The 23,812-nt window shown below is 40.8% G+C and overlaps 1 pseudogene; it reads left to right on the forward strand.

The window, feature by feature from the left end:
• Nucleotides 1-22,736, forward strand: part of LOC119540551 — a 33,229-nt pseudogene extending 10,493 nt beyond the window's left edge.
• The last annotated feature ends 1,076 nt before the right edge of the window (nucleotides 22,737-23,812 follow it).

Below are 23,812 nucleotides of genomic sequence, written 5' to 3' on the forward strand. Positions count from 1 at the left end.
CAAGCAACCTCTGTGCCCTGAGAAGCATTTGGGGCTGGTTAAGATTTAACATCTCCCCCAAGCTGCTTGCGGTCTTTTGTGAAATAAAAAACATACCAAACACTTTCACGCAAACAAGTACAAATGGAAACACACCAAACACCTGCATGCAAACCAGCAAGAGGAGAAAAGGAGGAGAGTAGGCAAGGGCTAGGAAGTGGCTACTGAGTGTGTCTGTGACTTTCCCAGCAGGGCTATTGAGAGTTCTTGTAACATACTTTAAAGGGAAAGAATATGGGGGAAAAAATCTGTGAAGCAAAGATAAAGTAGAAAGGATAAAATATAAATGGTAAATTTGGATGTTAATGGAAGGAAGCAGGATAAACTTAAACCAAGAAGATTCTTGGTGTCAGATTTCTTGTGCACTAGTTATACATGGCTCACAGGACCAGATACAGAGATCTGATGGATGGAAAGCTTATTATAGCTAACTCTACCATAAAAGGACAGAGTTTCAGAAAACATTTCTGGATGAACCATCAGAGGAAGTCGGGCATTATGTATACATGATTGCTTCTTGATTTAATGAATTAAAGACAACAAGATCTAGGTGTCCAGGGTCAAACCCCCCTGCCCAAACCGATGGGCTATTGGAGTTGGAGAACTACGCTACAGAGGGAGAAAAGATATACAACCCAGAACGGCATGCCCTGGAAAAGTCATGGTCAATGGAGCAAAGTGGAGGCTTGTAAAGGCCAAGGGTCTGAGACAAACAGGAAAATCTTGTTCCATGGGACAAACATAGATTAAGAAAATTGAGATGGACTTGAATTCTCAGGCAATGCATGTTACCTATCTGGACCTCTGTTTCCACATCTATAAAATAAGCAATTTAGATTAGACAATCTCTGAAGTGGGAGTCAGCTTGAAAATTGCATTACTAAATGATTTTTAAGAATTAGCAGGAAGCAGAATTAGGCCAAAGCAGAATTATCCTGTGAAATGCTGTACATGACAAATCAAAGTTAAAACCAGAAGAGGGGTCCCTGCCCCAAAGTAGAGTTTGAGCAAACAGTAGAGCAGCACATACTCTCTGAATAAGCAAAGGATGTTGAAGTTCATTCTATGGGAACACAAGGAGGAGGTTGCGATGCAAAGAAAGGTGTATAGAGTCTTACTAAATGGGAGGACGAGGAAGCAGAAAGGAAACAAAATAATTTAAGATCTTATATTTAAAGTGTGCCAGTTTGAATGTATTATGTCCCCCCAAACGCCATTATCTTTGATGTAATCTTGTGTGGGCAGACCTATCAGTGTTAATTAGATTGTAATTCTTCGAGTGTTTCCATGGAGATGTGCCCCACCCAACTGTGGATGATGACTCTGATTGGATAATTTCCATGGAGGTGTTGGCCCACCCATTCAAGGTGGGTCTGAATTAAATTACTGGAGCACTATATAAGATCAGACAGAAGGTACGAGCTTGCTACAGCCAAGAGGGACACGTTGAAGAAAGCACAGGAGCTGCAGATGAGAGACAGTTTGAAGACGGCCGTTGAAAGCAGACTCTTGCTCCGGAGAAGCTGAGAGAGGACAAATATCCCAAGTGCAACTAAGAGTGACATTTTTGAGGAGCTGCAGCCTAGAGAGGAACGTCCCAGAAGAAAGCCATTTTGAAACCAGAACTTTGGAGCAGACGCCAGCCACGTGCCTTCTCAGCTAACAGAGGTTTTCCGGAAGCCATTGGCCATCCTCCAGTGAAGGTACCCGATTGTTGATGCGTTACCTTGGACACTTTATGGCCTTAAGACTGTAACTGTGTAACCAAATAAACCCCATTTATTAAAAGCCAATCCATTTCTTGTGTTTTGCATTCTGGCAGCATTAGCAAACTAAAACATAAAGTGAATTAATATTTGATATCTTTCAAGTTTTCCTTGTAAAGTCTTAATAGTGGGAGAAGAAATGAAAAGTTGTCTCATACATTTTTTAAAAGTTGCGAACACAATTTTAAAGCACTTTACAGATATATAAGTTACTATTTTCTGTATTATTTCATGAGTCTAGAAGGAGAACCAGCTCTTTGAATTTCCAGTGCACTCGACACTTAGGGAAGTTTGAGTCTATGCTACAAAAGCAGCAGTTGACAACCAAAGTAAAAAAATGCTCTTAACACAATTAATATGACAAAATAATAATGATGGTAAAAATTTAGGAAGCCCAAAAAACTCCATATACAAGGGAACCAGTTGAAGATAAAAGAAGAACTGAAATTTTTAGTGGCTTTTAAATCATCATTATTATGACTATTAGTACAAGTTTATAAGAGGTTTTAGCTAAGCTCTTAGAAATCTCTTGTGCTTTCAGCAAGACCACAGAGCAGGAAAGAATGCATTTCAAAACTGAAATCCATGGTAGTAATGCTATCATCAAGCATCCTACATATTTGAAAGCTCTAACACTTGTTTCTTGGGAAGGACATGCCAATTTTATGGGAATTAGAGTACTTTAGTCATCTTCCTGATGCTTCCATCCCCCTCGCCTGTCACTTTTGCCAAAGATCCTCAATAAGAATATGGTGGAAATTTTTCTGCACTAAAAAGGGTGTTTGCACTGCTGCACTCTGTTTGCTGTCATGAAGACAGGCAGCTGCACCATGCCAAGAAATAGCCTAAATGTTTAATGAAGCAGGAAAGTCATTCTCCCCTTGTAAGGCAGACCCACTAGATGGTCTGAAAGATTGCCTCTGTTTGTTTTAAACTGGGGTATGGATTGTGAATATTTAATCAGTGCCACAGTATTCAGCTCTGTGAGGGGCCAACCCAGGGTCAGGTTATAGCTGCCCGTTGCTCCTACCATTTCCGAGCCCCTCGGGTTTACTAAAGGTGGGGATAGGAAGGCTGGACCAAGGCAGTCTCCAGCAGCACCCTTCGTAACACTGTATAAGTAGAAAGAGAAGCAGGATGTCATGTGTCCCTCCTGCGGCACAATGTTAAGAATTAGGAACAAAGTTTCAGCAGGAATGAGGAGCAGGCCTACAGTTGTTGCTGCCACTCACAAAGGTGGAGAAGAATAAAGGTGTTAGGACAGAGAAGCAATCAAAAATCCTTGTTGTGTATAAGCTGGGAAAGAGATCTTACATCCAGTTAGTTCCATGATTTAGTTGTGGTATTAAGCCCCTTTTACTAACTGAATAATCTTAGTTCAAGAAAGGGGTACTTTTGTGAGCAAGTTCCTCCTAACGAGATTTAACCTTTAATGGATACAGAATCTACTACAATAATGCAGGTTGTGGCTTGGATAAGGAAGTAGCAGTAGAGTAGAACCAAGAGGTGTTTGCTGATGGATTGGATCTAGAATATTAATGAAAGAAATGGATCAAAGACGACTCCAAGATTTTTGGCAGGAGCATTTGGAATAATGGAGGTGCCATTAACCGAGATGAGAAAAGGAATGAGAGATGCAGTTCTAAGAGGAAAATAAAGAGTACAGTTTTAGAAAATGCTAAATTTGAGAAACCCATTAAGCATCCAAAGCTAGAAGGCAACTGGAGAGCCAGATTTGCTGAGCTGTTGTTCTGGGTGGAGATATTTGGGACTCATCATAATAGCAATAGATGTTAATTGAATAAAATCACTAAGGAAACATAGAGAAAATAGAAGAGTTCTGAAGACTCCAACATTTAGTGGTCAGGAAGTTGAGAAAGGACCAACAAAGGAAACTGAGGAGGAGATGCAGTATGTAGGAAGAGAAATGAGAGAGAAAGTTATGAAAGTCAAGTGAATAATGTTTCAAAGAGAGAATGCTCCTAATGGACTAAATAAAATGTGGACTGAAAATTGGCCATTGAGGTCTTTGCTGACTGATAATTATACCTGAAGAATGGGAGAGACAAAAGCCTGAATGCAGTGGGCTCAAAAGAGAATGGGAGGAAGGTAAATGGAGAATATGAAGTATGGAGAAATATTTCAAAGTATTTTTGTGTAATGGCCAGCAAGGGAATGGGGTGGCAACTGGACTGAGAGGTAGAGTCAAGAAGATTTTCATTATTTTGTTTTGTTTTGATCTGTTTAGTTTTAAATGGGAGACATTACCCCATATGTGTGTGCTGATGGTAATAGTCAGAAGAGAGAAACAGCTGACAAGGAGAAGAGAGGGTGTGATATCGCTGAGTAAGCTGAAGAGGATGGACTCTGTGCACAAAAGGAGGGGTAGTCCTTGTACAGGAACACGGACATTTCATCCACTCTAACAGGAGGGAAGCAGACTAATACACAGAGGGGTAGTTTGATAGGTTTAATGAGGGTATGTTGAAGTTGGGTTTGAATTGTTTCTGTTTTATAATGTTTGTATTTATTTTTCAGAAAGTGAATTGTATCATCTAGGATACTTTTGGGTCAAAAAATCAAGATATCCAACTAAAGCTTCCTAGCTAGGCAATTTAAGGTTGTGTTCAGTAGTTCATGGATAACACCAAGGATCCAGGCACCTTCTGAATTTCCATCCCCAGTCCTCAGGGTACTTACTTGGTCCTTTGACCTGTCCCCGCCTGGTCACAAATGGCTGCTGCGGATGTACCATTTCTGTCTGAAGAAGAGTGGCAGCGAGGAGAACAGCGGCCTTTCTCCTACATGTCTCTTATTTCCAGGTGGGAAACCTTTCCCACCAGCAGACTTACCCCTAGTCCCATGGGCGAGGATTCTGTCATCTGCTTGTGTTCTTAATGGAAGGCAGGCAGCCAAAGCGAGTATCTGGCATTTTCAACACCTTAGTGGGAGGCAGAGTCTGCAGAGTCTGGAAGGAAGGATGAGGACTGGCCTTTGGGTTAGTTATGAACAGTGCCGGCTGCAAAGGTGGGGATACTCATTAATTTTAGACAAAATTAACAAGTATGAATTTTAAAATTTAAGGATAGCTACTAAAAAATAGAAATAAAAATTTAAATAGTAGCTTCCTTATTTGTAGACAGAAAGAAGGGGAAATTTAGGAAACAGAGATCAAGCAGTTAAGGCAGAGAGGGGACTAGAATTCACAGATCTGAATATCGGGTCTAGCACTCTTCCCACAAAAACAGCTGGCCCTTTTATTTCTTAGAGTCATACCCCATGGTGTTTTTACTACTATTCATAAGTAGTCTTTCTGTTTTATATATACACAGAGAGAGCATCTCCTGACTGTCATAAGGGATTCATTTTGTTTTCCAGGAGCACTGATAGAGTTGCGTTGTTCAGTCTTCTTTGGAACCAAACCACATGTTCATGCAGTACCCAACTAGAAGTAAAAAAGAAGGCAGTGGCCAGGCACTAGAGCAAGCATGATGGGTTTATATGAACTTGACCTTGGTATCAGCTTCACTAACCATCAAACTCCCACATCTCTTGGGTTTACCACCATCTGTCTTGTTCCCCATGCTTCTCATCTCTGAGTCACTGTCAGCTGCCATTCATTCTTCACATTGCCCAGACTGGAGGATTTGTCTTCCTTTTCTTTATTAACACCCAGGCCCTATTTGTGCCTGGCTTATTTCCCTACAGCAGCATCCTTTCTGAACTTCCCTACAAGTTACCCCTAGGTATCTTCAAGTGCTCTTAATCCCCTGCTGTCAGTTAAAAGACTCCTCTTTCTCAAATATGATTTTGATCACTTTATCTCCCAGCTCAAAGGGTAACTCCCAATTTCTTCTCAATTCACACATCTTAAGAACAACCAGTAACAAACTCCCTTACCCCCTTGTCCTAACTCAGTTGGATTTGTTTCAGTCTATATTCTGGTCCATGCAAACTAAATAGCTAATCAACATTCACATATGAGTTACCCACTTTCATAGAATAGATCTTTCTACCTAGTTACAATTCCTCTGTGGCTCTCTTTCCAACTTTCTTCTTGAATACTTCTAAAACAGTTCCATGAATGCTCACACATCATTTTTCTTAAAAGTCTATGACAAGCCCCAGTTGTTTCTATTTATACCAACAATGCTCTTTATAAATGTATCTGCCTCTTTGTGGAAATGTGATCAATGGGGATAGATGGGGCAAACTATAAATGGCTGAACGGTTTTTGTTCAAGTCAGAACTTGGATTCACAGCTGGTCAAAACCACCAGTGGTTTCTATATATTCCGAAGAGGATTGAAAGAAGTGCAACCCAAGCAGAATCCCAAACCATGCCCAAATGAAAAATTATCGCTATTTCAGAGTTCTCAGAAATTTTTTTTTTCATGTCTACATATTTCACAATATCATAAAATAATTTAGTTTTTGCTCTCATCACTTTTTCAACTTTGAGATGACTTTTTCTCTATGGAATATAGGCTCCTTCAGTTAATCAGCCCATACTCATACATAATTATCTGACACCTACTATGTGTAAAGCACTGAGTTAGATGTCTCTAGGGCTTATAAGGTAGAATCTGGGCCTTCAATTAGAAAGATAATTTAAAACTCAACAACCCTGTCAATTTGCTTTCTCTTTCTAGGAAACTCCTAGATTTTACATGATAGCCATTCTTCCAGTTCAGATGCTGTAATTTACATTGGTATAAGAAATGATACATTTCCTTACTTTTCTAAATCAAAGCAATTCTGATCTATATCCATCATCCACCAAGGCTGATGTAAGCTCTTCATCATTTCAGGGTCCCTCCTCCTCCCTAGAAATGTAGACGAGACCATAAAGCTTCTTCAAAAGCTCTCAGTCTGTGGTCACTGCTATTTCACTACAGCTTCTTTTCCTATGGCCAAGGCATTCTCCTTGGTGGTCCTTTCTGCTGTCTACAAGCTGACATTTGCACATTCCACCTCACCTTATCTCATTCCCAGCACCTAAGTCCAAGCAACTCCAGGATACTGTGGTTTCTAGGGATTCCACTGCAGCCCCTTCCTTCCTTGAAGACTATACCCTCCCTACCTCCTACCAGCAATCAGCTTAAATACTTGCTCCTCAGAGTTTGGCCCCCAGTCCCTTTTAACTGTTAATTCCTTCCAGGGGCTGGGGATTCCAAAGCTCAAGAACAAAGACCTGATACTCTATGTGTCTGGGTGAGGAATGAGGACATGTGTGGGTGTGAGTGTGTGGATGTGTGTGTGTGAAGGAAGTAGAAGGAGGCACGGGAGAGGATGAGTGGGGAATTAACCTTTTATTCTTTGAATCTTCTACAAAAGTATATACAACAAAAATAGTATCTCAATAGTTACCCTTCTACAAAGGTAGTAGATTTAACTTTTTCTCTGGGGACCAAAATCTTCTACTTCATCACACCAGTCAACAACTTTTCTTCAATATCATCTCCTGCTACTAAAAGACAATTCACTATTACTCAGCCTTTCTCCGTACATGTTCTCCACAACGCGTCTCCAATCTATTCTTTGTTTATGACATCCACAGACAACAACTTCCAACCAAGTTGTCACAGCACAGAGCCCCAAGGAAAGAGATTTCTTACTGAAACAACTGTTGACAGTAGAGGTATTAAGAGAATTCTGGAAGGCTAACAACCACAGATAACCATAAAAGCATATTTGACTGAGGCATATCAATGCCTGTCGAGTGATTTGTATTCCTCAAAAGGACAAAAGGATTTGTATTGCTCTGTACCCCTGTCACCTCACACACAATAGCAAATCCTGTGGCCATGCTGTGAAGCCCCTTGAAGGACCATTTGATACTGCCATAATTTAATTCTATCAGTCTGGACCCAAAGTGGATCCACTGTGGACTAGTTTTCTCTTCAGAGAACACTGTGAATGCTTCAAAAGTAGTATTAGCTATAAGTATGCATTCTCCAATAGAAGGAACCAAGGCTTCTTGAATAAATGACTGGTTTGGGGGCAGGGAAAATGCAGGTTAGCCTGGAGCATCTTGTAGTAGCAGAAAGTGCTAAAAAAATAAAAATTAAAAAAAAATATGTGGGGGAGTGTCAGAGTGACACAGGAGCCAAACTTAAAGAGTTGCTGATGGGCAAAGCTGAAATAATCTGAGCAATGAAATAAATAACATAGCATTGGATTATAAGCCAAAGTAGAAAATAAATACCCATGAGTCTATGCTGACATAAGTAAATAACTGAATACAAAAAGGTGGGAAAAGAGATAAATCTCCAAATAATTTATGGAAATACTCCACCATCAAGAAGATGGTGTTTAATTCCCTTTTCCCCTTGATTTAATGACTTGCTTCTGAAGGATAGACTATGGAAAGGAGGGGGAAGTCACTTTACAATGGATAAATCTTGCAAAGACTACCTCAGTCAGGTGATCAAGGTTAACTTCTCCAGAGATAAGTTATACTGATATCATGTTCCCTTGATATGATGTGATGAGGAGGGCACTTTGCCTCTGTAGTATTCTTCCCCCAAACCCTTAACCCCAGTCTAATCTTAAGAAAACATCAGACAAACCCAAAATTGTGGAACAATGTACAACATACCTGATAGTACTCTTGAAAACTGTCAAAGTCATGATAGGAATAACAAAACTATCATCAATCAAAGGAGGCTAAGGAGGCTTGATGCTCCAGAATGAGATACTGGAACAAGAAAAGGATATTAGTGGGAAAACTAGTGAAATCTGAATAAAGTCTATAGTTGAGTGCAATGTTTAAGCTCATGGGTTAATTGTTTAGATTATAGTGTCCAGTTGTTTGGTCAAGCAGACTCTGGCCTGATTGTTACTATGAGGGTATTTCATAGAAGTATTTGCATATATAGTCAGTCGAGTGTATCTACAGCTGATTGCATCTACAATCAACAAAGGAGATTACCCTCAGCAATGAGAGTAACCTCCTCATTCAATCAGTTGGAGGTCCTAAAGCCAGAACTGAGGATTTCAGAAGTCAGAAAGAAAGATTTCTATCTCTGCTTCAGCCAGACAGCTTCTTCTGGAGAATTCAGCAACAGCTTTATGGGAGTTTCCAACACATGTCTTTTCCTGGGGAATTCAATGTCCCTTCATCAGCGTTTCCAACTTGTGGCCTACCCTACAGAATGCAGACTACCCATCTCCATAATTGCATGAGCCAATTTGCATAATGAACTATATATATATATATGTATATGTGTGTGTGTATATATATATACACACACACTTTTATACACCTAAATCCACCCTTATCCATATATCCTATCTGTTCTGTTTCTCTGGAGAGCCCTGATTAACAAATTGAGTTAATAGTATTCCAACATTAATTTCTTAGTTTTGACAAATACACCATAATTATGTAAGATGTTAACATTAGGGGAAACTGGGTGAGGGGTATATGGGAATTCTCTGTACTATTTTTGCAATTTTCTATAAATCTGAAATTATTCCAAAATAGAAAGTTTATATATATATGGTTCATTGGGCAATGACCCAAACAAGTAAAAGTGTCCGTTCCATCCTGGTATTTCTATTTCATTTATTCTGAATTTGCTTTGCCTACAAGCTGAAAACTGATCCTTTAACATCAACCAGGATGAGTAGATGTGGGAGAGAGTCTTCTCCTGACGACCTAAAATGTGTATCATAGAAACTCTTTCAACTCCCTGGGCAGAACTTGTTTGGCTCTGGGACAGCATTCGCCAAAGAAGAGCAAAGATGAATTATAAGTCAGCACTGAGAAGACTGCATCTCAGCTTTTTGTAATTAACAGCTCACTTCAGTGCCATATTTCAGCATAAAAGAAACCACAAAGGAACCAGCAGCCTCCATTTAAGAATTGTTATTGAATGTGTTATTGCAGCTATTAACACTTCTCAATTGTGATCCCTGGCAAATACTTCTATCTTCCCTTCATACCACCTTCATTTTTCAGTTCAGTTCTTTCTAAAGCTTTCTTACAGCACAGAGAGATTTTGGATTAATTTTTCCTGCCAAATCAAATTTTAAAAAATATTTTAAAAGCACTAGGGTCATCTCCTCAACTAATATCTATTTGGAGAAGATAAAATTCCACCTTCCACATGGAAATTAAAGATTTAAGCATGCTAAAAATAATGATATCTAATATTATACCATACATTTGCAACACACTTTCATACACCTAAATCCATCCTTACAATAACCCTTTAAGGTAGGCACAACAGATACCAACAGAGTGAAAAATCAGGCAAGTGGCTTAAGTCGCTTAAGCTCTCAGCAATAGACAGGTGGGAAAGAGACAAAAGCTAGATTGGGAGGGACTGAAGTTAGGAGAACCGAGAATATAATAGGGCCAACTCCCCAGAGGGAAAGCCGACAGTGTACATTACAAAGAAGGGATGGCCTGGGCTAGAAGGCATCACATCCGGGGGTGGGCAATGGCAGAAAGAGCATCATGGTGCCTGTGGAAACCCAGCTGATGTCCGAGACTCCCAGAGAGGGTGTTCTGGTCCTCGCTATAGCAAGGCTCTTATCCCAAGTAGATTATTAACCAAAACCAAGGCAGAAAACTTTTCATAGCATACTTCTTTCTGTCACAGATTGCTTCAGGAACTGCACAGAATTTGGTCTTCATTTGGAGGCTTCAGAACACTAGCTTAGAAAGGCTGGAGAGATAGGTTGTGACAATCATTCCCACTTTTCAAATGAAGAAAGAGATTAAGTGATTTAACCAAGCCAGACTATGCAGCCACACTGCCTGGAATCAAATCCAGATTCCACTGAGTGGAAGCTTCACCATCCCCCTCACCACCACGCCTCTTTGTAGACTGCAACCAGGAGAGGTGAAAGAGCATGAAGGAGGTACACCCTCTTCTCAACAACTTTGATCTAGAAATGGCACATGTCCCTCACGTCCCAGTGGCCCCTGCTTACTGCAAGAGAGGCTGGGACATGTCAGGTGGGTACATGCCTAGAAAGAAGCAGCAGATCTGGGGTGAGCAGTGCCTGCTACACTAGCTCTATGACCTTGGGAAAGTTAGCTTCTCTGTGCCTCGTTTTTTTCTCCACTATAAAATAGGGATGATAATATCACTGGCCCTATAGTGTTCTTAGGAAGATTAAATAAGGCAACACATGGAAAGCATTTGAACAGTGCCAGCTTCTAAGTTAGCTCTCCACAAATGCTGGCTATTATCATTATTTGCCTCATTATCATGATTATCAGCAAATTAAGTAGCTGGGACTTAAATCTACATCCTTTGACTCCCAGTCTAGGGAGGATTGTCCCTACTTTTCTGGGTTGCTGCTACAGTCTACAGCATCTATATAAAATGATTCAATTCTCAGCTTTCTGACTGAAATACAAATATTGTTTCTTTCAAAATCACCAATGGGAAAATCTGGTCACAGTAATTGGAAGTAACTCTTGGGGCTAATGAAAGGACATGGTACGTTTATTTGATTTCAAAAATTATAATTCAGGTTTTTTTCTTACATTGAAATTAAGAATTTCAATGAAAGACAGCATAAACATGCCATGCTGGGGAGAAAATCCAACTTAAGGGCTCATTGCTCCCTAGGCCTGTATTTTGAGGGGAGAAAACACATATTTGATTTTTTTTCAGAGAACACTCTTTTATTAACGGCCTTATTGAAGCAGCCACGGGCTGCTTACTAGATTATTTCTTGCCCTTCTAGCCTTTCAGCTAAAGCAGATTGTATCATTCCATATTTAGCTAATTCTATGTCATTTGCTTGAATATTGAGAAGAGTATCAGGAAATGAAAATCTCCTTCAGTGAATAATCTGGACACTTTCCTTTTCAATCAGGTAAATAAAAATAGAAGGCAAATATCATTAGCTCATGAACAGTAAATTTTTCTGTCCATATTCCTGAGCTATTTGACATCTAATGCTGCTGTTTGTTGCCTATAAACTGGGGCTTTTTGTAAATGTCCTGTGATGATGATTCAATACTTGGGTTGCCAGTATGTCTTGCCAACTACCTGGATTCATTTATTACCCTATCTCACTTATCAGATGAGAAAACCCGGAGCACAGTTGTCCTTGCTGGAATAATGTACAATTGGGCTTGAAGCATCAATTTATTCTCACCAAAACAGAAAGCATTAAACAAACAGATCTTGAAGAGGCATAATCGGGTCATCTTGTTCACTTCCAAAGTCAAGAAGGTAGAAAAAGAAAATCTACCCATGCATTCTCTCCCGAATAGGCCACCTCTGTACTCAAGACATCCCAGGAGTAGAACTTTTCAAGCAGGTTGTGAAGTCCAGGTTTGGAAAGTCTCCTTGACTCTTCTCTGAGTAAACCTCACCTTATTGGGTGATTCACCCACAGATCTCTGGAAGATGTGTGAGGGGACTTTAGATACAGTAATGTGGCAGGGACTGTGAGCTGTCTGTCAAAATCTGCTCCCCACTCTTAGAAAATAAGAGAAATGTAGCCAAGTATAAGGTGGCCCAGTGGGATTACACTCCCCAGAGAATCCTCAGGTAGATATGTCCATATAGCTATGTTTTCACCAAGGAACGTGGGCAGGAGTGATATGTACTACCTTTAGGTCTGGAATTTAAGACATTGAGCAAGCACCTTCATGCCACCTGCCTTCCTTCTTCTTCCCTTCAGGTTAGAACCTGAATGTGGCAATGACTCAATTTTGACAATGCAAACAATGATAATGCACTAGGGTCTTGCTACTCCAGTAACAAATGCAAGGAACTGGGAAAGAGGAAGAGCCTTGCTAAGGAATTGTCACTAATGGGAGTCACGGACTGGAAGTCAAAAGGGGAATTGCAGTAGATGAAATTAGAGCTACAGTTAAGAAATCTCTGGGGCTTCATGGCTGTCTGCAGCAGCTATCTTCCAAATGCATTGCCCCACTCCCCCAGCCTGAGCCCCCTGCCCTTCCCAGTGTCCAATGGCCAGTTCAGAACACTGTGGTCCTTGCCCTGTACGACTAAGCTTGAGTTGTTTCAAGGTCAACATTGTATACATGACAAAGGAAATGCTGGAGTGGTAGTCACAAATGATGCCACATGAATTCAGTAATTTTTAATTATCTAAAATAGCCCAAATGGCTTAGCTTGAAATATAATCCTATTCTCCCATTTGACTGCTACATCCATCTGCAAACAATTTCCTCTGCTCCTGTCCACATCCCATACTCAATCCATGTACTCTATCTCTGTTTTCAGCACACAAAATTTTTTCCATTCCTTCAGAATATTCCCTCTCTTATCTTGGCTTTGCACATGCTGTTCCTTCTAGTTTGAATGTTCTTTCTTCCAGAAATACAACCTTTCCAGAATCATTCTTCAAGACCAAGTGTAATGTTTCTCCCAGAAGCCATTCTCCAACTCCACCTGGGCTTTAGGTCTTTCCCCCTTCTGTCAATGGAAGCTAATGGCCCTTAAGAGAGGGTATTTTTTTTTTAATTTAATAGATTTTATTTTGAAATAAATTCGATCTTACAGGAAGAGTTGCAAAAACTGTACAAACCCATCATACCCCGACCCCCATCCCCCAATACCCGGATCCACCACCTTTAACATCTGGTCACACCACCATTTCTTTCTTTCCCTCCCTCTCTCCCTCCCTCCCTCCCTGTCTATCATCCATCATCTATTGCTCTGTCCTCTGAACATATGAGAGCAAGCTGCACGTATCTTTGAACAAACAGTATAATTCACATATACCTTTCCCATGGACAAGAACATTCTTTTATGCAATCTCATTAAGCACAGCTAAGAAGTTCAAGAAATTCAACATTGATACAAAGCTTACATTCTGTATTTCCTGTGTGTGTGTGTGTGTGTGTGTGTGTGTGTGTGTAAGATAGAGTATTTTAATTATTTATTTTCTTCTCTAGCTCCCAACTTACCTGGCCATACCTAGCGGGATAAACCTTATATTTAAACTCGTCTTTGAATTCTCTGCTGCAGAGCCTGGTACCTAGAAAATACGATGACTGTTTGCTGAATAAATTAATTCTCTCCCTACCCCATTCTTCCTTAGTCCATTACACTTAACAGAGTTTTCTCTATGTATATGTACATGTGTCCCTGGCTGGTTGCAAGTTTCCATTCCCAGTATGCATGTGCATTTTAAAAAATCTCTGAGAAAACATGGTGAGAGGGATGATGCCTCACCAATATGGACTAACTACAATGTGTAAACTCAGAATTGAATCTTAGAACATAGCCTAACGTGGACACAATAATTGTAATAGTCCCTAGATTGTAAGCTCTTAGAGCAGTTAACTCTATCCCTGAGTTGTAAGGCCTATCTCTAAACTTTGAGATGCTGATCCCCTAGCATATGTTGTCACAAACATTGGGACTGGCGGTTTGATGTGCTGAGCCCTCGAGCATGGGACTTGCCCTTATGAAGCTCATTACCACAAAGGAGAGTCTAAACTTGTATGTAATGGTGCCTAAGAGTCTCCCCCTGAGTACCTCTTTGTTGCTCAGATGTGGCCCTCTCTCTCTCTAACTGAGCCATCTCGACAGGTGAACTCGCTGCCCTCCCCACTACGTGGGACCCAACTCCCAGGGGTGTAAATCTCCCTGGCAACACAGAGTACGACTCCCGGGGATGAATGTGGACCCGGCATCGTGGGACTGAGAGTATCTTCTTGACCAAAAAGGGGATGCAAAATGAGACAAAATAGTTTCAGTGGCTGAGAGATTCCAAATGGAGTCGAGAGGTCACTCTGGTGGACATTCTTATGCACTATATAGATAACACCTCTTAGGCTTTAATGTATTGGAATAGCTAGAAGTAAATACCTGAAGCTACCAAACTCCAACCCAGCAGTCTGGACTCCTGAAGACAATTATATAATAATGTAGATTACAAGGGGTGACAGTGTGATTGTGAAGACCTTGTGGATCACACCCCCTTTATCTAGTGTATGGATGAGTGGAGGAATGGGGATAAAAACTAAAGGACAAATGGGGTGGGATGGGGGGATGATTTGGGAGTTTTTTTTCACTTATATTTTTTATTCTTGTTCTGGTTCTTTCTGATGTAAGGAAACTGTTCAGAGATAGATTGTGGTGATGAACGCATAACTATGTTATCATACTGTGGACAGTGGATTGTATATCATGGACGATCGTATGGTGTGTGAATGTATTTCAATAAAACTGAATTTAATAAAAAAAAAAAATCTCTGAGCACTCAGAATGCCTAACATAATTTGCAAACAAGAAGTTCTCAAATAATGTTGATTGATCAACTGAATGAAAAGTTTTCTCTAAAGATTCTTTAAATAGGACTCTGCCAAGTCAGTCAAGTAAAATTCTGAATTTTTCCTCTAGATTTGGAAAATACATGTACCCATTTTTATGCATTTGTCAAATTTTCTTTTCCTGTTGAGTATATAATTTGTCTATATTTTGGGAAGTTTTTAATAAAATTTTCCTGTATACCACTTGGATTTACCTTCTGTCTTCTGCTACTTCCACTCTTAGCACCCAGATTGTTGCTCTGAATACCATTTCCCATAAAAATGAACCAGGGTTCCATGGAGAAATGGCTGATTCCAGACCTGGGGCAGGAAATGTAGATGATATCTTTCTTATACCAGAAAGCAAGGAAGCTCTCATAAACTTCTGGAGTCATGTCAGTAGAAGTCATGAAACAACTTGAAGTGGCTTCCACTGGTCAAAGAAGAGATTATTTGAACATTTATAAAATAATATGAATTTATGTGAAATATAAATTTCAGTGGATTGAAATAAATCAATTAAGATAAAAGTCCATGGACTACTTGCCCTTATGAAGCTTGTTACTACAAAGGAGAGGCTCAACTTGCATATGATTGTGCCTAAGAGTCTCCCCCTGAGTACCTCCTTGTTGTTCAGATGTGGCCCCCTCTCTCTCTCTAACTGAGCCGCCTCGGCAGGTGAACTCGCTGCCCTCCCTGCTATGTGGGACCTGACTCCCAGGGGTGTAAATCTCCCTGGCAATGTGGAATATGACTCCCAGGGATGAATCTGGACCCAGCGTCGTGGGACTGAGAGTATCTTCTTGACCAAAAGGGGGATGCAAAATGAGATGAAATAGTTTCAGTGGCTGAGAGATTTCAAATAGAGTCGAGAGGTCACTCTGGTGGACATTCTTATGCACTATATAGATAACACCTCTTAGGTTTTAATGTATTGGAATAGCTACAAGTAAATACCTGAAGCTACCATTCTCCAACCCAGCAGTCTGGACTCCTGAAGATGATTATATAATAATGTAGATTACAAGGGGTGACAGTGTGATTGTGAAGACCTTGTGGTTCACACCCCCTTTATCTAGTGTATGGATGAGTAGAAAAATGGGGATAAAAACTAAAGGACAAATGGGGTGGGATGGGGGGGATGGTTTGGGTGTTCTTTTTTCACTTGTATTTTTTATTCTTGTTCTGGTTCTTTCTGACTTAAAGAAAATGTTCAGAGATAGATTGTGGTGATGAATGCATAACTATGTGATCATACTGTGGACAGCTGATTGTATACCATGGATGATTGTATGGTGTGTAAATATATTGCAATAAAACTGAATTTAAAACAAACAAACAAAAAGTCCATGGACTTATGGCCCATCTGAAAAACAAAACAAGCCATTTTAGTTTACTAGGCTACAGGAAGCAATATACCATGAAGTAGTTTGGCTTTTAACAGTGGAAATGTATTCGCTTACAAGCTTACAGTTCTGAGGCTGTGAAAATGTCCAAATGAAGGCACCATCAAAATGATGCTTTCTTCCTGAAGACCAGCTGCCTGTCATCCTGGACTCCCCTGTCACATGGCAAGGCACACGGCAGTGTCTGCTGGTCTCTCCCTTCTCTTCTGGATTTTGTTGCTTTCAGCTTCTTGCTTCCATGGCTTTCTCTCTCTTTGTCTGAATTACATTTTCTCTTATGAAAGCTTGCAGTAGTAGGATTAAGACCCAGCCTGATCAAGGTGGGACACATCTTAACTGGAGTAACCTCATTAAAAGATTCTACTTACAGTGGGTTCACACCCACAGGAATGGATTAGCTTTAAGAACATGATTTTCCTGGGTATGTACAGTTTCAAACCACCACGAAAGCAAACAAAAAATGCCTCATTAATTGCCTTTGGGGGATCTACGTAACCAATTCATTTTCTGAAAAATCCTTTAGAAGGGAAATTGTCAAGCATTTTTCCTGCCTTTCTTGTAGGAAGTATACCTTAGGGCATATAAAATTGAGTTTAAGTATCACCCTATAACTGCACAGCTCCATCTGCCCCTGAGCCTTGTTCAGTGGACATCCCCATCACCACCATTGCTGCTCCCACCCCTAACACTGCCAACCCTCTCAGCTTCCCCTGAGCTAACGGCTGGGTTCTGAATATGGCGGCGCCGTATCTGTAGCTATGGAAGGAGTAGCAGCCCTGGGGCCCAGGTCCAACCTGAGGGAGTGGGCACAAAGGCACTGGCTTTTCCCACCACTTCTGAACCCAGATAAAGTGCTAAATTGTAGCACATGGGATGTGGCTTCAGCTCTGATAGCTCTGTCTGGAATTGGGGGCGTTCAACACCTCCTGATGTGAACTTTGAACTTTGACCAGTGAGTGGTAGGATACAGAAAAGCAAAAGCAGATAGTCACACACACACACACACACACACACACACACACACACACACACACACACACACACCCTTCCATGGACTGTTCCAAGATACAGTGTTTCATGCTGGCTGTCTGGAAGATGTTCTATGTAACCAACTAATCAGTTGTGTTTTTTTGGTGCCAGCTCAATAACACACTACCTTGCATTTGCTTTTCCTCCATACCTGCCTCACTTCCCTTTTTCTTTGGCTGTTGTCACCCTTGGATGGCATCTCCCAATAAAACCTTAGCATGCAAACTTTCCTTAGCTATTGGTCTGTAGGGAATTTAGTTAAGTCATGGTGTAGCCAAATGTTTGAAGAAGCAAAATTCAGCTTATTTTATTTAATACAGAAATTACAGAACTAAAAGATCACCATTTTGAAATCTCTTATAAAATAATGCATCCATCATTTTATAACTCTCAAAAATTGATAATGCCACAGGAAGTGAGACAAATGGTGTATGTCTCCTAATGGAAACAAACAGAGAGAATATCTAGATGTTTTCATTTCTGTGGTGGGAGATAGGGACATTTTTTTCATGAAGACTCATATGATAAGGGGGTTCCTATCATCTGTGCTCTTGATATCTGAGAGATACCCTTTCCTTTAGCCTGACCCCATAAACCTGACATAGTTCAGCCAAACCAGGTTATCCATTCTATAAACACAGCTCTCATTTTCAACACTTCACCTTTTATCATATCTGTCCTTAGACCGTCTTTGCAAATCCACACAAACTGCCATCCTGAGACATTCAAAGAAGGACTGGAAAGAGAGAAGCCTTGCTTGGATCAACAATATGTGCATACAATTCACTCCAGTCTATGCCAGAGAAGCCAAAATTGAAAACAAACTTTCTTTGAAATCAAGTTTTCTTTGATTGTTTTCTGACCAGAATGATTTGTTTTTCCTCCTATGAGCTCCAAAAGCACCTATTTTGAACTTTTTGCAAGTCAATTATCATTTCCTTCATGTTTTTCAAACTGAAGTATTTAAACCCACATTGGCAATGGATAAGAATTTAGGCAACGCCACAGAATAAACATGGGACCCCTTCCTAGGATGTCAATTTTATTTAATATTTGAAAGATTAGACAAATTTTTAAGAGACTCAGTATTAATGTGGATATATTATGCAGTAGAGTGCATATTTTGTTATTTTTCCTGATATAACATGCAGCTGTAACTTTTGAACCTAAACTTGCCTGAATTCCACCCCTTGTTTGGAGAAGGTGGAAGTGTTGTAGATGTGCATATTTAACATGCCTCTGGTTTATTCAAGTGCATAGTAAGTATGAGACCATCTTTACGTAATACACTCCTTCCCTGCTATTATTACTTGGAGCATGAAGTGTTTTGAAAAAGGGTGAACCTTCTGGGAGGAAAAGTGTTTGAGATATCAGTCCTATTTTTTCAGTATTCAAAATTGTAGAAACATGTATGGATGGCTTGTGATGTTCCTGCAGAAGGCTTGGTGTCAGGGAAGGGCTACCAGTCTTGTGCGGTAAGACAGCCTTATGAATACAGGTGGTGGGCCAAGGTGGCTCTGCTCCTAGAGTCGGAGGCTTTCCTTGGGGCATCGGCATGGCCTTTAGACCCCAGTTGGTAAGTGGCCTTGGTGAACACAAATGAGTCCACTAAAAGATACCATAAATTCTTCTGCCAGCATCACCTCTAGGCTGTGGCTCTCCCTAAAATGGAAAGGTTAGTGGGGACTATTGAAGACCAAAGTGAATCCTTTGGTGATGTCATGTAGCAAATTCTTTCTCTACTCTTGTAGGAGGAGTCACCAGTGCCTATTCAAAGTCTAGACTATGATCAAACTAAGGCTTTGACTTGAAGAAGAGGTAGAGGACTACAGCAGTAGTAGAAGAGAGAATTTTTAAAAGTGTGTCAATAGCGCTTTTTAATCCACCTCTCCTTCGTCCTAAACACAACTACTCCCCGCCCAGTTAATCTCCATGTTTAGCTGCAGCAGATTAGATAGATAGATAGACAGATAGATAGATAGATAGATAGATAGATAGATAGATATAGATATGTGTATCACATGCATGCATATACATACACTGTGTTCTTATATATTTCCCACCTTATCCTAATTCTTTGAAGGCAAAAAATCTCCTCCAGTGTTTCCTTTCTTGGTCCTCCAGAGAAAAAAGGCTTCTATATTTGGTGGGTGACAGTGAAATTAATGAACTGACTGATGAAGTTAATATGGGGAATGCCATCATTGGCTTTGCTTTTTCAGGAAATATGGATTTGGTTTTTATGGATACCAATTTTAAAAAAGCTGCCTCTCTGAATCTCACAGCATTTTCTTCACTAATACATTCGCATTCCCAAAACATAATTCTTCAGACTTAATGATAAGAAACCAGTGGTAAAAGATTTAAGAGATTATATCATATTGAATGAAACAATTCTCTCTTATGAAGGAATTCAATTTTGTTATGAGAACTGCAAAGGATTTCAGTCTGTGTCAGCATGGATCTGTATAAGATCTAGTGGCTTTTGTGTTGACACAGGTGTTATCAGAATTCAAGGCATGTCTTAATTTCCTTGGAGTACAAAGAAAGCAGGAATAGAAATAGGGAGATAGATGTGTCTTGTTGGAGAATAAACATTAAACACATAAGCGTGTGTATTTTTAAATGACTTTTCAAGGAAAATCCTTGGTTTAGTTGCATGGTTTCACTGCAGAGCCATCCCTCTCCAGTCCAATGTTCCAGAATCATATGCTTGTGCCAAAATAATTTGTTTCTTGGAGCACTTGAGACTTCTGCCATAATGAGAATCTGTGAATCTTACAAGGTCAGTAAAGGTTATCAATACACACCCAGAGCCTACAAATCAATCCCAGACAACTGAGTAGCAGGATGGCTATTATAAGAACACCAGCATCAGCAGAATTACAACTAACAAAGAAATATAATGATTTTCTCAATTCTGGCACAAAAAAAGTGGCAAGCTTGCTAAGAATGGTACAGAAATAGCTAGCATGGATTTTGATACCCAGGACTTCCTGGAAATGTCAAGTTTGTGTTATTTTTTATTTTTGACTAGAGGTTCACGATATAAATAATTTCATTTGGGTTTTTTCTGTTTTTTTTTTCCCCCTCCTATTTATAGCTGTAATAGGAAAAATAATTTATGTCCAACAAAAATATTTGCCATAATAACTAAAATAGACTAAAATGGAAATCACCATTCACTGAATGTGGCCTACTTCTTCAATGTACACTTAAATATCTATTTATATTAAATTACAAAACCTATTATGTACCTCTATTATCTCTTAGCAAATAAGAAACAAGCCAACATAAGTGAATATCCTTATTCTTAGGAAATGTACATGGAAGTATTAAGTGTTCATGGAGCATGATGTGTATGACCTAATCTCAGATGTTTAGAAAATAGATAAATAGGAAAAAAAGGTAGATTAGATATAGATAGATAGATAGATAGATAGATAGATAGATAGATAGATAGATATAGAACAATATGGCAAATGTGGCAAAATATTAAAAGTTGATAGATCTGGGTTGGGGATATTGGAGTTCTCTGAACGGGTTTGTATTACTTTTGCAACTGTCCTGTGAACTTGAAATTATTTCAAAATAAAAAGTTTAAAAAAAAAGAAAAGAATCAAACCAATGAGAAAGACTTGCTCCAAGGCTTCCAGGAACATATGTTCAGGTGTGGATGTCCAGCTCAGGCAGGTTCTAAAGAAGTTTACTAAATGACAGAAACAGTTTTTTTAAAATGTGGTTAATATTATTATTATTGCAAGTATTAGCACACACATTAAATAAGAACATATTTTTAATGGATTTAATGATAATGACCATTATATCATGTTTTGATGAGAAAAGTAGGCAGTGAAGGTTTTGTGGAAAATGGACATTTCTTTTTTAAATTAACTTTGTAAAGGTATAATTTACATGCAATGAAACACACCATTTTAAGGGTACAGTTTGATGAGTTTTGACATATACACCCTGGCAACCATCACCACAATCAAGATATAAAACATTTCCATCAACCCAAGAACAGCTGTGTCTTTGTGCATTCAGTCCACTTCCACCTGGCCCCTGGCAACCACTGATCTGATTTCTGCCACTATCGATCAGTTTTACCTTTTCTAGAATTTCGTATAAATGGAATCACACAGTATGCAGTCACATGTTTATGTATGTTACTGACTTCTTTTGTTTATCTTAATGTTTTTGAGATTCATCCATGTTGTTGCATGAAAATGTAGTTGATTCCTTTCCTTGCTATGTCATATCTATGGACACAATATCTTTTCAATCTGTATCTTTGACCAGTTGTCAGATACTACAGGGTGGTGAACTAATACTAATAAGTCACTAATACAATGTAGTGAACTTCCACTTTTTGTTTTCTACTTCATTAGCAGTTACCTGATATTCTTTGATTAGATGCAGTCTAGGGTCAAAACTGTGAAAAGGTCCAGATGGCTAGACTGACCATGATCTTGGTCAAACTGATATAAGAAAATGACCTGTTAGAGCTTAGAGAATTGGGCAAAGAATGAACACTGTATGATTGTAAGGACCAGTGTTACATCACCACTGCTATGGTGGGTACAATGCTTAAAGATTTTTCCTTGTGGAAAAGTCATTTTTTATTTCCCCTATCAGAGAAGCTCTTTTATATTCAGACTTTATTGAAATATGTTGAATAAGAAACCATCTTGGACTATTGGCAGCAGCAGAACCTGGCAACTAGGCCCTCCTGGCACCTGAGACGCCCCTGGAGACTGACCCCGCCCTGCGGCCCAGGCTGGAGCCAGAACCCAGCTGGTGCCATGTCTCCCAACTGGGATTCCATTTACCTCCAATGAGCCCTGTTCCAGGCTGCAGGAGCCACCAGGTCACCCCCTCTCATAAAGCAAAAGCAGCCACGGTTGCAGCACTGTTCAGCACTGCTAGTCCTCCAGCTGTCGGGCCAGCTGAAGGAGAACTATACCCCATGGAGTGCTGGTGGCTGACAACGCTCATTTCCCACAACTCTTGCTTCTGCTGCAAGCACTGTCACACAAAGCTCAGCCTGGATGCTACGCGGTGTTGCACAGGGAAGTTTACTGTAAAGCCCACTTTCAGCAGTTGTTTAAGAGGAAAGGTAACTGTGATGGAGAGTGAGTAGGGGAAGGGAGAGTTTCAGTAGAAGCAGCACAAGGAGCTCTGGGGCTACAAAGAGGTGGACTCTGGCACCAAAGACATTCTGAGACCCTAGAGGGCCTGGAGTGGGGCAGTGGGAGGGGTGGGAAAGAGACTGGATCTGGGCTTGGTCTGGGGGGCAGTGTTGGTGTGGGGGTGGAGTTGGAAGGGGATGAGGCTATCATGCTCAGGCTGAGGGTTACTGGGGCAGGGCTCTGCTCCAGGTTTTCTGGGTGGAGGTTTGGGAGCCAGGTTTTGAGTTAACTCACCACACTGCTTCTGGCTTCTTTCAGCCCAGCTTGGACCTCAGGGTCCCAAGCTCCTCACTGCCTCTGGGGTCCTGTGTGGTCCCCAGGCCTCCCCATCTACTTCTGCCCTTGTCTGGTTGGGAGCCACAGAGACTGGGAGGAAGGAGAGGGGGGGTGCTGCCTGCTGGGCCTCACAGATGGCCCACCTGGTCCCAAGGGGCGGCAGGAATAGGAGAGCGGAGAAGCCCTGCCCCTGGCAAGTGGGGCTCAGGACCAGCTCGCACCTCCACGCCTCCGAGTCACAAAGCAGAAGCTAAAGCACCCACCAGGCTGGAGTGAGAGCCTCAGAGACTAGCAGTGGGGCTGTCTGCGGCCATGCTCCGTTCTGACTGTTGTGATCAACCCTGTTTTAAACACGTTTAAACAGATCCTGACTCTGTACAATGTGGCCTAGCAAGGGGCTGTGTGGCAGGAAGGAGGCAAACTCACTACGAGAGCAGAAGGAGGAATAGGGTCAGCCCGGGGTATCCTGGCTTTAAGGGGGAGGCAGGGGGTGTTGTTTCTGGCGATGAGTGTCCGGGAAATACTAGCTAGCTTGAGAAAAGGGGGTGCTCTCCCCAGCCAGGTCTCCATGCTGTCAACTGCAGAGTGGTTTTATCACCAGAACTCCACTTTCCCCCTCAACTTTGCATTGGTTAAGTGATCCTAGACCCGGCAGCTGACTTAGGCACCTATCTGAAGGGAAAGAGCGAGTTCTGACAGCGTGAGGGTCAGGCAGGCCGTGGGTGATAGCATGGCCTCCCTGCGCTTTAGTATGGTGGGGTGCAAGGCAGAACTCTCTGTGTCTTCTCTGAGGCCCCTTTCCCTTAGAGGGTGTCAGAAGTCCCCAAATCTCCAGCTCCCC

The sequence above is a fragment of the Choloepus didactylus genome, chromosome 7 (genome assembly GCF_015220235.1).
Source record: "Choloepus didactylus isolate mChoDid1 chromosome 7, mChoDid1.pri, whole genome shotgun sequence".
NCBI classification, from domain to species: Eukaryota; Metazoa; Chordata; class Mammalia; order Pilosa; family Megalonychidae; genus Choloepus; species Choloepus didactylus.